Source organism: Pongo pygmaeus, chromosome 8 (genome assembly GCF_028885625.2).
Source record: "Pongo pygmaeus isolate AG05252 chromosome 8, NHGRI_mPonPyg2-v2.0_pri, whole genome shotgun sequence".
Taxonomy (NCBI): domain Eukaryota; kingdom Metazoa; phylum Chordata; class Mammalia; order Primates; family Hominidae; genus Pongo; species Pongo pygmaeus.
The window spans coordinates 134,046,947-134,062,716 of record NC_072381.2 but is presented as its reverse complement, the minus strand read 5'-3'; the positions used below and the strand labels follow the sequence as shown (position 1 = coordinate 134,062,716).

At 36.1% G+C, this 15,770-nt stretch overlaps 1 pseudogene; it reads left to right on the top strand.

Annotated features, from left to right (window-relative positions):
* The first annotated feature begins 11,643 nt into the window (after positions 1 to 11,643).
* On the top strand, positions 11,644 to 12,672 carry LOC129044935 (histone-lysine N-methyltransferase SETMAR-like; annotated as a pseudogene).
* The last annotated feature ends 3,098 nt before the right edge of the window (positions 12,673 to 15,770 follow it).

Here is a 15,770-nt window from a genome sequence, read left to right as displayed (position 1 = left end):
CTAGGTTGTGCAAGCGTGTTTATCACTGCATCTTTTATAATAGGGAAAAGTTACAGATAACTTATGTCCAGCAATTAGGGAGATTTTGTTATTTCTATTAAGTGGAATATGGCATAGCTATTAACAACCTTGTTTTCAAAACTAATTCTATAATTATGTTTATAATATAATAGTAAGTTTTAAAATGCACCTCCTGGCTGTGCAGTGTAATCCTGATTTTGATAGATAGCAGCTAGGATTTGTGTGTGTGTCTGTACACACACAGGAAGCAAGGATTAATACATATTTCTCTTCTTCATCACAATTTTCTGTTTTTCTCAAACTTTTATGAGGATCATGTATTATTTTGAAGATTATTTTATTTTTCCAAGGCATATATTAATGTTTAACATGTTTGTATATTTTTAATTATGAAATAGTTCAAACATAAAAAAGAGAACAGACAATGGAATAAAGATGCACACATACTCACTTCCCCAGGTTTAACATATATTAACATATTTAATCATATTTAACATATTTGTATTGGACATTGTTTGAAATCAATTTTTACAAGTACTGCTGCAACCACCCCAAAACATAAGCAGTACTGTAAAGTGGGAATCATTTGCATAGACGTTTTTCTGCTTTTACTAAATATTCCTATTCCTATTCCCACAAATGATATGTACTCTTGAATTAATTATGTTTTAATTTACACAAAAGTTATTTCTTTTGCAACTTGATTTTTTTTAACTCAAAGTTATGTTTTTTTGTTTATCCACACAGAGGCATGTGAATCTAGTTCATTAATTTTTAACTAGTGTATGGTATTTCCTTGTATGAACAAACCACTATTTACAGACATACCTCAGAGATATTGCCTGTTCAGTTCCAGAGCACTGCAATAAAGCAAATATTGCAATAAAGTAAGTCACATGATTTTTTTTGTTTTCCAGTGCATATAAAAGTTATGTTTACACTATACTGTACTCTATTAAGTGTGCAATAGCATTCTGTCTAAAACAGCAATGTGCGTACCTTAAGTTTAAAATACCTTATTGCTAAAAGATGCTAAGGAACATCTGAGTCTTCAAGTTGTAACCTTTCTGCTGGTCCAGGGTCTTGCCTTGATGTTAATGACTGCTGACTGATCGGTATGGTGGTTGCTGAAGGCTGGGGTGGCTGTGGCAATTTCTTAAAATAAAACAACAGTGAAGTTTGCTGCATCTAACGACTCTTCCTTTCACAAAACATTTCTCTGTAGCGTGTGATACTGTCTGATAGCATTTTACCCACAATAGAACTTCTTCCAAAACTTGAGTCAATCCTCTCAAATCCTTCTGCCGCTTTATCAATTAAATTTATGTAAAATTTACATAGATAAACGTGTGCCATGGTGGTTTGCTGCACCTATCAACCCATCACCTAGGTATTAAGCCCCACATGCATTAGCTATTTATCCTCACAAGTATCCCGGAACTTAAAATAAAATAAAATAAAAATTTTTTAAAAAGAAAAAAACTTATGTAAAATTTGAAATCGCCTGTTGTTATTTTAACAATGTTCTCAGTATCTTTACCAGAAGTAGATTCTATCTCAATAAACCATTTTGTTTCCTCTTTCATAAGAAGCAACTCCTCGGCCTGGCACAGTGACTCACACCTGTAATCCCAGCACTTTGGGAGGCCGAGATGGGCAGATCATGATGTCAGGAGTTCAAGACCAGCCTGACCAATGTGGTGAAACCCTGTCTCTACTAAAAATAGAAAAATTAGCTGGGCATAGTGGCATGCGCATATAATCCCAGCTACTCAGGAGACCGAGGCAGGAGAATTCCTTGAACCCAGGAGGCGGTGGTGTCAGCAAGCTCAGATCGTGCCATTGCACTCCAGCCAGGGTGACAGAAGCAACTCCTCATCTGTTAAAGTTTTTTTTTTTTTTTTTTTTTTTGAGTCTTACTCTGTGTCCCAGGCTGGTTTCACCACGTTGGCCAAGCTGGTCTCAAACTCCTGACCTCAGGTGATCCACCCGCCTTGGCCTCCCAAACTGCTGGGATTACAGGCGTGAGCCACAGTGCCCAGCCTGTTAAAGTTTTATTAGGATATTGCAGCAGTTCATTGACATTGTCAGGCTCCACGTCTAGTTCTAGTTCTCTGTTGTATCCACCACATCTGCAGTTACTTCCTCCACTGAAATCTTGAGCCCCTCAAAGTCCTCCATGAAGGTTGGAATCCACTTCTTTCAAGCTCCTGTTAATGTTGATATTTTGACCTTCTCCCATGAGTTGCAAATGTTCTTAATGGCATCTAGAATGGTGAATCTTTTCCAGATTTTTAATTTACTTCTCTCAGCTCTTCCAGAGGAACCCCTCTGATTTTATAGAAACTCTAGCCTTATAAAATGTATTTCTTAAATAATAAGACATAAAACTCAAAATTACCCCCCGATCCATGGGCTACAGAATGGATGTTGTGTTAGCAGGCTGAAAACAACATTCACCTCCTTGTGCATCTCCATCAGAGTTCATGGATGACCAGGTGCATTGTCAAAGAGCAGTAAGATTTTGAAAGGAATCTTTTTTTCTGAGCAGTAGGTCTCAAGAGGGGCCTTAAAATATTCAGTAAGCCATGTTGTAAACAGATGTGCTGTCATCCAGGTTTTGTTGTTCCATTTATAGAGCACAGGCAGAGTCAATTTAACACAATTTAACATAATTCTTATGGCCCTAGGATTTTCAAAATAGTAAATAAGCATGGGCTTCAACTTAAAGTACCAGCTGCATTATCCCTGAACAAGAGAGTCAGCCTGCCCTTTGAAATTTTGAAGCCAGTCATCAACTTCTCTGTAGCTATGGAGGTCCTAGATGGCATCTTCTAATATAAGGCTGTTATGTCTATATTGAAATTCTGTTGTTAAATATAGCCACCTTTATCAATGGTCTTAGACCTTCTGGATAACTTGCTGCAGCCTCTCCATCAGCACTTGCTACCCACCTTGCACTTTTATGTTATGGAGATGGCTTCTCTTCTTAAACCTAATGAACTAACCTCTGCTACCTTCAAACTTTTCTTCTGCAGTGTCTGCATCTTTCTCAGTCTTCAGAGAATTGGAGAGAGTTAGGGCCTTCCTCTGGATTAGGCTTTAGTTTAAGTGAATGTTGCGGTTGGCTTGATCTTCTATCCAGACCACTAAAACTTTCTCCAAATCAGCAATAAGGCTGTTTCACTTTCTTATCATTCATGTGTTCACTGGAATAGCACTTTCAATTTTCTTCAGGAACTTTTCCTTTGCATTCACAACTTGCCTAACTGTTTGGTCTACAATGCCCAGCTTTCAGCCAATTTCTGCTTTCAGCATGCTTTCTTTATTCAGCTTAATAATTTCTAGCTTTTGCTTTAAAGTGAGAGACCTGCAGCTCTTCTTTTAACTTGAACACTTAAAGGGCATTTTAGGGTTATTAATTGGCTGGATTTTAATACTGTGTCTCAGGGCATAGGGAGACCTGAGGAGAGGGAGAGAATTGGGGAACAGTGTGTCAGTGGACCAGCCAGAGCACAGGCATTTATCAATTACATTTGCTGTCTAATATGGATGTGGTTCATGATACCCCAAAACATTTACAATGGGAACATTAAAGATCACTAATCACAGATCACCATGAGAGATAGAAAAATAATGAAAAAGTTTTAAATGCCATGAGAATTACCAAAATGTGACACAGGGACACAAAGTGAGCACGCACTGTTGGAAAAATGGCACCAACAGACTTGCTTGACGCAGGGTTGCCACAAACCTTTAATTTGCAAATAATACAATGTCTGCCAAATGCAATAATACAAAATGCAATAAAATGAGGTATGCCTGTACAGATTTGAAAGCTGAAAGCTTGCATGAGTAAGGTACACATCACAAAGGGCTCAGCTCATGGTTGGGTCCTGGTACACAGAACAGCGCCAGCCTCAGGGCAGGTGGACAGTACCAACTTGTTATTGGAGAATCCAGTTCCGTCTGTGTATGGTGAGGCTGGTGGGATTGATTTGCTCATTGTCCACTGATGGACTTCCACCTCTAGGCAGGATAATGCACTTTGTGTATTGAGGCACTTTTGCTTTCCATAATCCTACTTACTACTTAAAAAAAAAAGAATAGATCTATACCATATTGTTCTCAAAATACCAGTGCAATTAACAGAGAGCTAAAAGATAAAAATCAAGCCAGGTGCGGCAGCTCACACCTGTAATCCCAGCACTTTTGAGAGGCCAAGGCAGGTGGATCACCTGAAGTCAAGAGTTCAAGACCAGCCTGGCCAACATGTTGAAACCCCACCCTACAAAAATTACCCAGGCATGGTGGTGGGTGCCTGTAATCCCAGCTACTTGGGAGGCTGAGGCAGGAGAATCGCCTGAACCCAGGAGGTGAAGGTTGTAGTGAGACAAGATCGCCCCATTACACTGGGCAACAGAGCAAGACTCCATCTCAAAAAAAACAAGACAAAAATCAGAACAGAAAAGGCAAAGTTATTGTTATTTCCTGATAATGATCACACAGCCAAAAAAAAAAAAAAAGCCAAGAAAAGCAGCTGTTAAAAAACAATAGAAACAGTAAGAAAATTTAGTATGGTGGTTAGGAAAAATTTGATATCTAAAATCAATAGCTTTCCTACAGCATATGTGAAAAATAACTAGTTAAAACATAAAATGATAGGGAAAACAATACTCTTTAATATTAAGAAGAAAGTTAGCAACAACAAAAAAGAAAACAAATTCCTAATGGGAGGCGTAAAAGAAGTCTTAAATCCATTTAAACACACAATTTGTACGTGGCTAAAAAGATCCAATATTGTGCAGATGCCAGTTCTCTCCAACTTTCTCTGTAAATGCATTCCAGTCCTAATCAAAACACCAATGAGATTTTTGAGAGAGAGAGAAATGATGAGCTCTTTTAAAATTCATAGAGAAAAATCAAAGCACAAAAAAGCCAGAGGAATTGCCAAAAAATAAACTACCACATGGTAGCCCTAGCAGATCTTAATATCCACTTGAAAACTGCAAGAACTAGAATAGTTGAGTATTGACCCAGAAATAGGCAATGAAATCAGGGAGAGACATATTAAAAAGCCAAACATAAACCAAATACATCTGGAATCTCAAATCCATAAGGAAAAGATCAAAGATTAGACATTTGGAATTCTTACCTTTTTTCACCAAATTCATTTCCAAGTAAATCAAATATTTAAATGAAAAAAATGAAAGGATTAAACTATCAGAAGAAAAAAATCGACAGGATTTTTATCTTTAATATTATCTTGAAGTAGACAAGTACTTCTTAGCAAAACAGAAAACCTAGAAGCAAAAACAGCAAGTTTGATCAATGTAAGTACATATTTTATAACATAAAATTTGTGATATTGTATTATAAACAATAGAAAGGAAAAAACAATCTGAGGAAAACACATTTAATAAAGAAACATTTTTGTAATGAGGGTGGTAAGGTGCTATACAAATCATTAGGAAAAAGAAGATAATACTTTAGAAAAATGAACATTGACTACAAATAGAAAAGTAAATAAATGGCAAATAAAATCTAAGACTCAACTTAATGTCTAATTAAAGATATGCAAATTGAAACAGTATTATCAAAGCAATTGTTACCTATAGACACTCTCAAATGGGCAAACTGATAGGATTATAAGGATTATAAAAATGGGATTATTCTCTAATGAAATTAACTCATCAGTTCCACTTCAACGAATTTATTCCACAGATAAAGTTCACAAAGACATATCCTGTATGGATGTTCACAGTAGCATTGTTTAAAATAGCAAAAAATCTAGGAAAAGCCTGAAAGCTGAGTGCATTATGGTAATGTGTACATTCTCTTCTATAATGATGTTAGAAAGGGCAGAAACTGTGTGAATTGGAATTCGAAGATCTTCAGGATATGATTTTGAATAAAAACTCAAGTTTCAAATCATATTATGGTTATTTTATTATGCTTTTTTATTTCTCCATAAAGACCAAAAAGAATCTGTGTGTGGTGTGTGTGTGTGTGCCTATATGTAAGAAAATAAAATTTCTAGAAATTGTTTACACAAGAAGCAAAACAAGGAATAGTGATAAAATTCGCAGAGTGAGACTGTACACCTCAAGACAAGAGTGTATATTTGGTTTTTTTCTTTTGGTTCAGGCTAACTTTTTAACCATGTTTACATATTACTTTTACAGTATAAATTAGTAATGAAGCAATTCTAAAACTAGAAGACTTAGAACAAGAAAAGATAGATTTCTCAAAACCTTGAAAAAATAATCTTAGGGATGTCATTTCTTTAATTAAAAGCATACTTTTGTTCCTAACCTTTTAGCGTTTCCTGTTCAGGGCTGATTCTTATTTTTCAATGTCTTTCTTTATCTGTCTGTACCTTGAAGTGGACATTCTGCATGCTTCCTTCTAGGAACCCTGCAATAGATTATACTCCATTTCCTGATCCTCTCATGATAGAGCCCCTGTCCACAGAAGGCAGACAGCAAGGCAAGAAGGCCTCAGCCAGGACACTCCACTGCGGAATATCCTCTCCATGCCTCTGGGAGCTTATCAGTGTTTCCAGATATGAACTGTTTCTGGGAAATGTCTGATCTCACCTTACCATTTCTGCCTTCAGTTTATTGACATTAACCTACAATTGATGTTGGTTCACCTAAAACTCAGACAAGTATGTGCTGGGGTGGAGGCGGTGGTGGGGGTGGGGGATGCTTTAATGAATTCATCCAACAACTCTGCAATTAGAAAATGTAGAAAAGCCAAATAATTTACTCTGACATACATATACGTTTTGTCTTGTATGGCTTACTATTGTTTTTATCTTGAATTCATATTCTTGTCTTTTCAAAATTGAGCATGGAAGGTTTTAATTCAGGCTGGGCCACAGGTAGAAGAGGTTGTTATCTACGAAGACCACTTGGTCATGGGTGTTTCTGTTTGTTATAAAGTCTTTTAAAAAAAGACCACTCCAAATGTCTATTTTCATGTTTACTCTTCTGAAAGTGATGTTCCAGCTTCTTCCACAGCAATCTACTCTGTTTTATCTGCTGGGTCCCTACCTGTGGTCATGAACCTACAAATGGCCCAGGGCTCGTTTATCCAATACTCACAGTCATTAATTAGGTCCAAGTAACAGCACTTTGACAGGCACTGGAGGTCAAATAAAGCCCACTCTCCAGAAAATAAAATCATCAATGGTTTTGTGACCATCTATGAGTACAATTATTTTTTTCCCAGAGAAAGCAATCAAGTTTTTATACACCTTTATTAGAATGAAGGCAAACGTAAACATGGCTTAGTTTGGAATACGAGCAGACAATTTTGTTTTAATTTCATTATCAAAATTAAGAGAGCTGGCTTCTCTCTCCAGTGTTATCCCTATCGATCCCAAAAGGATTTTGCAGTTGCCAAAAAGTGCAATTCCCCTGCAGCGAGCTATTCGAAAGCAGCTGTGAAGCTGACTTTTCTCCTCTTCACAACTACTGCAAGGACTTTATGGTTTTCCCCATTTAGTAAAAAAAAAAAGGAACTAGAGTAGGAAAGATCAGACACTCTAAATTTTAGCATAAATGTCAAGGTGAAAAGAATGGCAAACCCTAAAAACCCTCTAATAAAGCCTGGGAAGGCTCCTATTTTATTTCAATGACAACCTGTACTTCCAACCCAAGTTCCAAACCATAAATGGTTGATGTCATCTTAAAGATACATTCGCTTAAACACATTACCAGAGTATAAACCATTCAAAACATTTAATTGAGCCTCTAAACTTGAACTGCCTTTCTAAAGCCCCAGTTTAAGCACAGCATACAGTGTTGCCCTGCCAAGGACAGACACACAGTAAAAGGCATTTTTAATTGATTTTTTATTCCTTTTTTATTATTATTTCAGAGACTCCAGGAAGAGCAAGAAATCAAGTGATGTGCAAGAGAGAAGAAAAAGAAAGAGTCGAAGAGATGCAATTAGAAATGCACCCTCTGTGTGCGTCTTCCCATTGAAAAGTGATGATTTCAGTTAATAGTTTTTATACTTCCTGAAATCTACATGTTTGACACCCCATAGTCAAAATGGGTGCTTATCTGACCTGTAGGGTTTCCTTCAGATATTTGAAGTTGTGCTAACATGACAGCAAAGTGAAATACAAGAACATATGCTGGGCATAGGCAGTGCCCAGGACTTTGAGTGGTACATGGTAATTAATGGAATGTTTCTCAGGTATGCTGAGAACTGAACAACCCTGTATTTGATTGCATTATTTTATATTTGTAATTAAAAACATACACCTATGCACCTATAATGCTGTATATTATAAAATAAATAAGGAATGGAGTAATGACTATATGTGTTAATAAATCAAGGAGAAAATACACATTATATCCGTGAAATTTCAAATCATAAGGAAAGAAAGCACAATTTAAAAAATGTATTTATTCTGTCACCCTACTCATATTCCCCAGAAGAAGCCACTTTTCATAGTTTCAGTTTTTTGGCTATTCTGGAAGTTACCACTGTAACTTTAAATAATGTTAAAGTCTTATTTCTAGATCTACCCATTTTATATAATAAGTGTCTGCTGACTTCACTTTATTATAAAATTAGGAATTGAGCTTATTTTCATTCTACTTTCCCTTCCTTTCTATCTCCCACTGGCTATTCTAGAGGATATGTTTATACCTTTAATAAGGTAATCTAAATCCTGAATGCTTAACTTTAAATAATATGTATTGAACTCTATTGCTGATAAAAATATCAGAAAATTCAAGTGGAATCACTTTTTTCCATTTATCTCTGTCCCCACCTCCTGAATTTGGTTAAATTATTTTGTACATGTTGTCAATATTTTCAATAATTATATTCTTTCCTGTAACTATAATTGCCTTTCATGATTTATTTATAATTATATTTTGCAAGTTTTATGGTGCATATATAATAACTTTAAAAAGTTGTTAAAAGATACTGAAACCCATTTGCTGCTAGCCATATTAGAGTACTTGGTACAAAACTAGCCCTGCAGCAGCCATAAGCAACCATAATGCTGAAGAGAATATTGAGACAGTTGTTTTCGGGTATTCAGCAACTGGCAGCATCCGACTAGGATCTCTGGGAGAAGGGAAACCCATGAGGTGATCTACACAACTGCCCTGGCTTCCTGCCAAGGGACAATTGCCCAGCTGTGATGTAGAGCACACCAATTCCAATGAGCTTAAGGGACAAACATCAAAGTTCAGGGCAACTAAAATGTCTCAAATCTGTGGGTCAGGGAATGGCATCAGATAAGAGGAAGATGTGCAAAGAGGAAGCCCCAGAATCCATGTATGGGATCCCTGTAAGTCTGTGGCTAATGGCTGGGCTGTGTATTTGCAAGATGAGACTACATGAGGCCTATAGGTAGCAAACAAAATAGGATTAATGTAGTGCAGAGACATTGAGGTCAAGCAATGATGGTGGAACACCTGTCCTAGAACACTGAAGTTTTTGCCTTGCCATAGTGGAGAGATCTGAGGAAAATATCTTTAACACTCTGGGCATACAACTGAGACACCACAAAGGCCGCACCTTATGAATAAAGACTTCATCTCAGAGTAAGAGTTATTCTAGATCATCCTAACCAAGTATAGAGCCAAACTCAGGTATTACCTGCAGGGAGACAGTGTTACGATATTGAATTCTAACAGGCTAGACTGGCTTGGGAAGTACCTTAAGCTTTCCACAGTTCTGTACAAAAAAAGCATAAAATCAAGCACAAGTCAATATGATCACAAAATAATTGCACTGCCCACTAGAACAAGAGTCAATTATCTTCAGATACATATAACAGAATCTTGAGTTGCTACAACAGATTATTTACAAGGTCCAGTGTTCAATCAAAAATTAGTAAATGTATGAAGAAACAGGAAAATTTAAGTCCAGGCAATAGAAACTAAATTTCAGATGGTCTAGATTTTTATTTTAGGAAACAAAGTCCTTAAGGAAGCAAGCATAAATATGTTCAAAGAATCAATGTTTAAAATGGTCAAATAATTTTAAAAAATGGTCTTCATAAATGAACAGATAAAAAATATAAGCAGATCAATGGAAACTATAAAATAGAATCAAATAGAAATTCTAGATCTGAAAAGTAAATAAATGAAATTGAAAATTCATAGGCCAGGACTCACAGCAGATTGGAGATAGCACAGAAAAGAGTCAGGGGATATAGAGTTACATCACTAGAAATTGACCAATCTGAAGAATGCAAAAGGAGAGCATATCAGAGAAAACTAAAGAGGTCCTTGGAAATCTGTGGCACGATATCAGATGATTGGAATCCAAGAAAGACAAAAGAGTAAACTTGAGGCAGAAAAATTATATAAACAACTAATATCTGGAAATGTCAGAAACTTGATGAAAAAAACATTGATTTACATATCTAAATAGTTCAAAGAACCTCAAGTAGTATAAATAGGGAGATAACTATACCACAACAAATTACAGTCATAATGCTGAAAACTAAAGACAAAGAAAAAAGATCAAAAGTAACTAGAGGTTAAAAGAAAAAGATTCCATACAGAAGAATAAGAATAAGATATATCACCGGTTTCTCATAAGAAATAATGGAGGCCAAAAGACAATGGGATAAGATAAAGTACTGAGAGGAAAACACTATGAACCTTTGTCTACATCTTTTGAAAATATCTTTTAAAAATGAAAATAAAGTTGTTTTCAGATAACGAAAGCTGAGAAAAGTCATTACCAGTAATCTCTCCTACAGGATATCCTTTATAAAGGCCAAAAGAAACCGGATGGAAACTTGGATCTACAGGAAGGAAGCAAGAGAAGCAAAAGTGGCAAATAGGTAGGTTAATGTTTTCACATTATGCTTTTTTGAGTATTGTAATTTACTTAAAAGCATTTATAGCCAAAATAAAATTGTAAGATGGGGTTTATAATGTATGTATAAGTAAAAGATATGATAGAAATTTTACAAAGTAAGGTAGTAGAATAGAATTATACTACTGTGTGGCTATTACATTTTTAAACTTAAGTACAAGAGTAAAGTGGGAAGTGTCAAGAGTTTAATGGAAAGAAAGAAGTGTAAAGAAAAATGTAAAACATTGGACATTAAGGGTAAAATGTGATGGAATAATGTACAATACATAGGCTCTAAATAGACCCTGAAAATTAAGCATGTGTATTGTTAGCAAAAATAAAAAATAATCAAAGAAGTATAGCTAAGGCAATAAAGAAAATAAAATAGAATAAAAATAGTTGATTAACACAAAAGAAGGCAGAAAGGAGCAGGAGAACAAAAAAATACATAAAATAAAGCAAGATGGTTGACTTAAACCCAACCATATTAGTAATCATAATAAAACTAAATGAGCTAAATACTCTTAATTAAAAGGCAGAGATTGTCCATCTGACTGGATGAAAAAGAATGACCCAATTATATAGTCTTTAGAGGAGATCTATTAGGTTGGTGCAAAAGAAACTGCAGTTTTTGCATTGTTGAAAGTCGCCATTTGATATTGGAATACATTCTTAAATAAACACAGTCACGTGATACATCATTTCCATGCACATTTCTCACTTTATGTTTTGCTAATGACTTATTACTTGCTGATTAATTTACATTTGTTTTAGACTATGGAAGTGATGTTAGATAAAAAGCAAATTTGAGCAATTTTCTTATTCCAGTTCAAAATGGGTCGTAAAGTAGCAGAGATAACTCACAACATCAACAACGCATTTGGCCCAGCAACTGCTAATGAAGGTACAGTGCACTGATGGTTCAAGAAGTTTTGCTAAGGCGACAAGAGCCTTGAAAATGAGAAGCATAATGGCCAGCCATCAGAAGTTGACAACAACCAACTGAGAGCAACCATTGAAGCTAATCCTCTTACAACTACATGAGAAGTTGCCCAAGAACTCAACACCAACCATTCTTTGGTCATTTGGCATTTAAAGCAAATTGGAAAGGTAAAAAAGCTCCATAAGTGGGTGCCTCATGAGCTGAGTGAAAATTTTTAAAAAATCGTTTTGAAGTGTTGTCTTTTCTTATTCTACACATAACAACGAACCATTTCTCAGTTGATTTGTGACATGCAATGAAAAGTGGATTTTATACAACGACCAGTGATGACCAGCTCAGTTGTTGGACCAAGAAGAAGCTCAAAAGTACTTCTCAAAGCCAAACTTGCACCGAAAAGGTCATGATCACTCTTTGGTGGTCTGCTGCCTGTCTGATCCACTACAGCTTTCTGAATCCCAGTGAAACCACTACACCTGAGAAGTATGCTCAGCAAATTGATGAGATGCATCAAAAACTGCAATGCCTGCAGCCAGCATTAGTTAACATAAACGGCCCAATTCTTCTCCACGACAACACACGACTGCACATCATGCAACCAACACTTCAAAAGTTGAACAAATTGGGCTACAGAGTATTGCGTCCTCCTCCGTATTCACCTGCCCTCTCGCCAACCGACTACCACTTCTTCAAGTATCTCAGCAACTTTTTGGAGGGAAAAACGCTTCCACAACCAGCAGCAGGCAGAAAATGCTTTCCAAGAGTTCGTCAAATTCCAGAGCATGGATTTGTATGCTACAGGAATAAACAAACTTATTTCTCATTGGCAAAAACGTGTTGATTGTAACGGTTTCTATTTTGATTAATAAAGATGTGTTTCAGCTTAGTTATAATGATTTAAAACTCATGGTCTGAAATCGCAATTACTTTTGCACCAACCATTTATATTTTCAATATAAAGATATGGTCATATAAAGAAAGGAAAGAGGTATTCTATGTTAAAAGTAAGCATAAGGCAGCTGGTGTGACTGTGTTAAAATCAAAGTATATTTCGAGGCAAAGAATACCACAAGGAATAAAGAAGGACATTACATGATGAAAAAAATGCCCCATTCTTTATCTGGAAGACACAAAAATTCCAAATAGGTTACACCTAACGACAAACTATCAAAATTCATTAGTAAAACTGACAGAACTGAAAGGAAAAACAGGCAAATGCCACTCACAGCCAGAGATTATATGTTACTATATCTCTATTATTCAAAGAAAATGAAGCACTAAAGACATAAATTATCTTTAACCACTTTTTATTTTTAAGGGGTCATCTTACTTATTTTCTCAAATACCAACTTCTAGTTCATTTTGCTGGAGTACTTTTTCAAGAAATGTCTTCAGATGGGACTATGGAATTAGGATGAAGGGGAGCTTGATTCATGGACTCAGTCAGCAAATTATTTCATAATATTCATGTCTGGGCACATAAGATACTAATTCATATCATCACATCACTTGAAGGAGCTGTTGTTTCAGCAGGTTGATGAAATTAAAATCTAAATTTGCTCATTAACAACGTTGTTTTTGATGTGTAATTTTTCTCTAAGCCTTGATTGTTTTCATCTGGAAGTATCTGAAAAGAGTCAGGTGACACATTTAAGTGGTGAAGGCAGTACTCTGAATTATTTCCCATAAGATAATGACTGATCATTTCTTGAAGTAGCTTAAATAGTAACCTTTCTCAAGTATTTGCTCCTCCCACAATCAAAACCCAGCAGTTGAGATCTTCTGTAAGGTTCTAGTCTCTGAAATGTGAATGGTCATATATATTAAAATATGGTCTCTCACTTTCCAAATTCACATTTAATTCCTTACCTTCCAGTGTTTCCTAGGTTGTTTTAACTGATGAACTGGTCTCTAGAATGTGGGCAACTTTATTTATTACTATATCCTGTGCAATGAAAGAGTCAACACAGGTGACCCAAACATTTTCATCTGCATAGCTTCAGCCATCTCTAAATCTTTCAGCACAACATACTGTTTCAACAGTGGAAATCACAGAGATCATTCTTTTCCCCCTCACCAAAGTCTTCGTATTTTATGGTGGCTTTTATATGACCTTTACATCTATTTTTTAATTCTCTTCAAACTTCCTGGGATGTATTTGTAGATAGAACGATATAAAGAACTCTAAAAATGATTCTTCAACTTTCTTCCATCAACATTTAAACACTTCTTGGTTAGTTTATGTTATTTTATGGTATCAATTTTATCATACTTTGTCATAAAATCCCCTTGGTTGTCTGCATTTAAAGACGCAAAACAAATATAATAGAGGCTGACTTCCTAAGGAACTTAAAAGGCAAAACAATATTTGAATCATGCTATGAAGAGACACATAGAGAAAGGCGCTGACTAAATTCACTCTTGGCTGAAAATTTCTAAGCATTATATTAATGACCTTGAAGATTGTCCAGCAGAAATATCTTGTGGGTATGAATTTCTTCAAAGGTTGAAATATAGGTTAGAACTCTCCGGAGGCTCCTGTGATATCAAATAAAAAGCTTAATCAATTTGTAAAAGCAAAAAGGTGGACATGCTTTAGAGCACCAGAAATTGATACTCTGAAATCTACAATTATTAGAACTGAAGGTAACTAACTTGTAGTCTGATAAGATTTCTTTCTACTAGTGTCTCTCTTGCTTGAGCAGACATGAAAGCAAAAACAAATTTCAGTGGATTTGAAATCAACCAGACTTTGTAAATGTGTCAGAATTTGCATCTTATAAAGATGCCATCTTATCTCAGCAAAGGTTAAGTCCTTTATCCTGATGAACACATTGACACAGAGATTCTTTCCTTCATCACCCGCCATTAACCCTCTCAATGTGACCTTAAAGCTTAAACCTAAGCAGGGGTTAGCCGGTGTTGGGTCCACATCCTGGCAGCCTGTCAACTTAAGGCCAGGCAACAGGTAAATGTCCACGCATCTGTCTGTATAAAATATAAGTACATCAGAACAGATGGAATTAACTGGATATTTTCAGCCATAGAAACGAAGCTTCCCAAATTAAAGAAATACCTGCATATGTTTATATATTCCTTATTTTCACTGTAGCATAAAAGGGAATCACCAGCATACATCCGCCATGACTTCAGCCTCCTCTAGCTAACAGACAAGTAACGAAGGCATTCACCGTATTTTTCTCCTTGGAACTCAATGACAAGGCTAATAAGAATGCAGAAAACTGTTCCTGATGAACAGGAGAGAGGAAAGCAGATCAATGGACTCCTAATGATCTTGAAAGTTTAGAAAATCACTTGAGAATTTTCTACCCTGTCTGGTGATGACAAGCTAGGCTTTGTCCCTCCCAGGTTAAGCTCCAAATTGAAATACTAGATTTGAGCTGATTTTAAATGCTTAACTGAAACATGGTGTCAGTTTGCTTCCTTTTGTCCTCTCCAAAGCATTGTGAACAAGTTCTGACTGCCCAGAGTCTTGCTGATTTATTTCTAAGTGAGTATAGCCTAGGAGACTCCAGCAGATCTCTGATGAGACAGGGATTCCAGCGGTGGGGTTTAGAGATGTGACCCATCCTCTGGAGGGGAAGTCATACTCACTACATTATCACTGTGCTCAAAAAAGTCTCCCAGTAACCCTATATGGTCAAGCCTGAGGTGCGGCAAGACCATCCTTCAAGGAGACCGTCAGTCACACCCTCCTCCTACTGGAAAATGCCATGGCTGCCATGACGCCACCTGAAGTAACAGCATCCCTTTGGTATCAGCTCAAGTAAGTGGCTCAACGAGCAGGAATTAGTATGAAGTAGGACATTCCCTTTTTTTCTAATATTAGGGCATTAAAAAGTTTCAAGTCATCAACTACTAGTTGCCAAAAGGAAAACATCTAAACCCTACCTAAATATTTTGATGTCTTTACTCAGCCATTGGTATCCACTATCCTTTATAC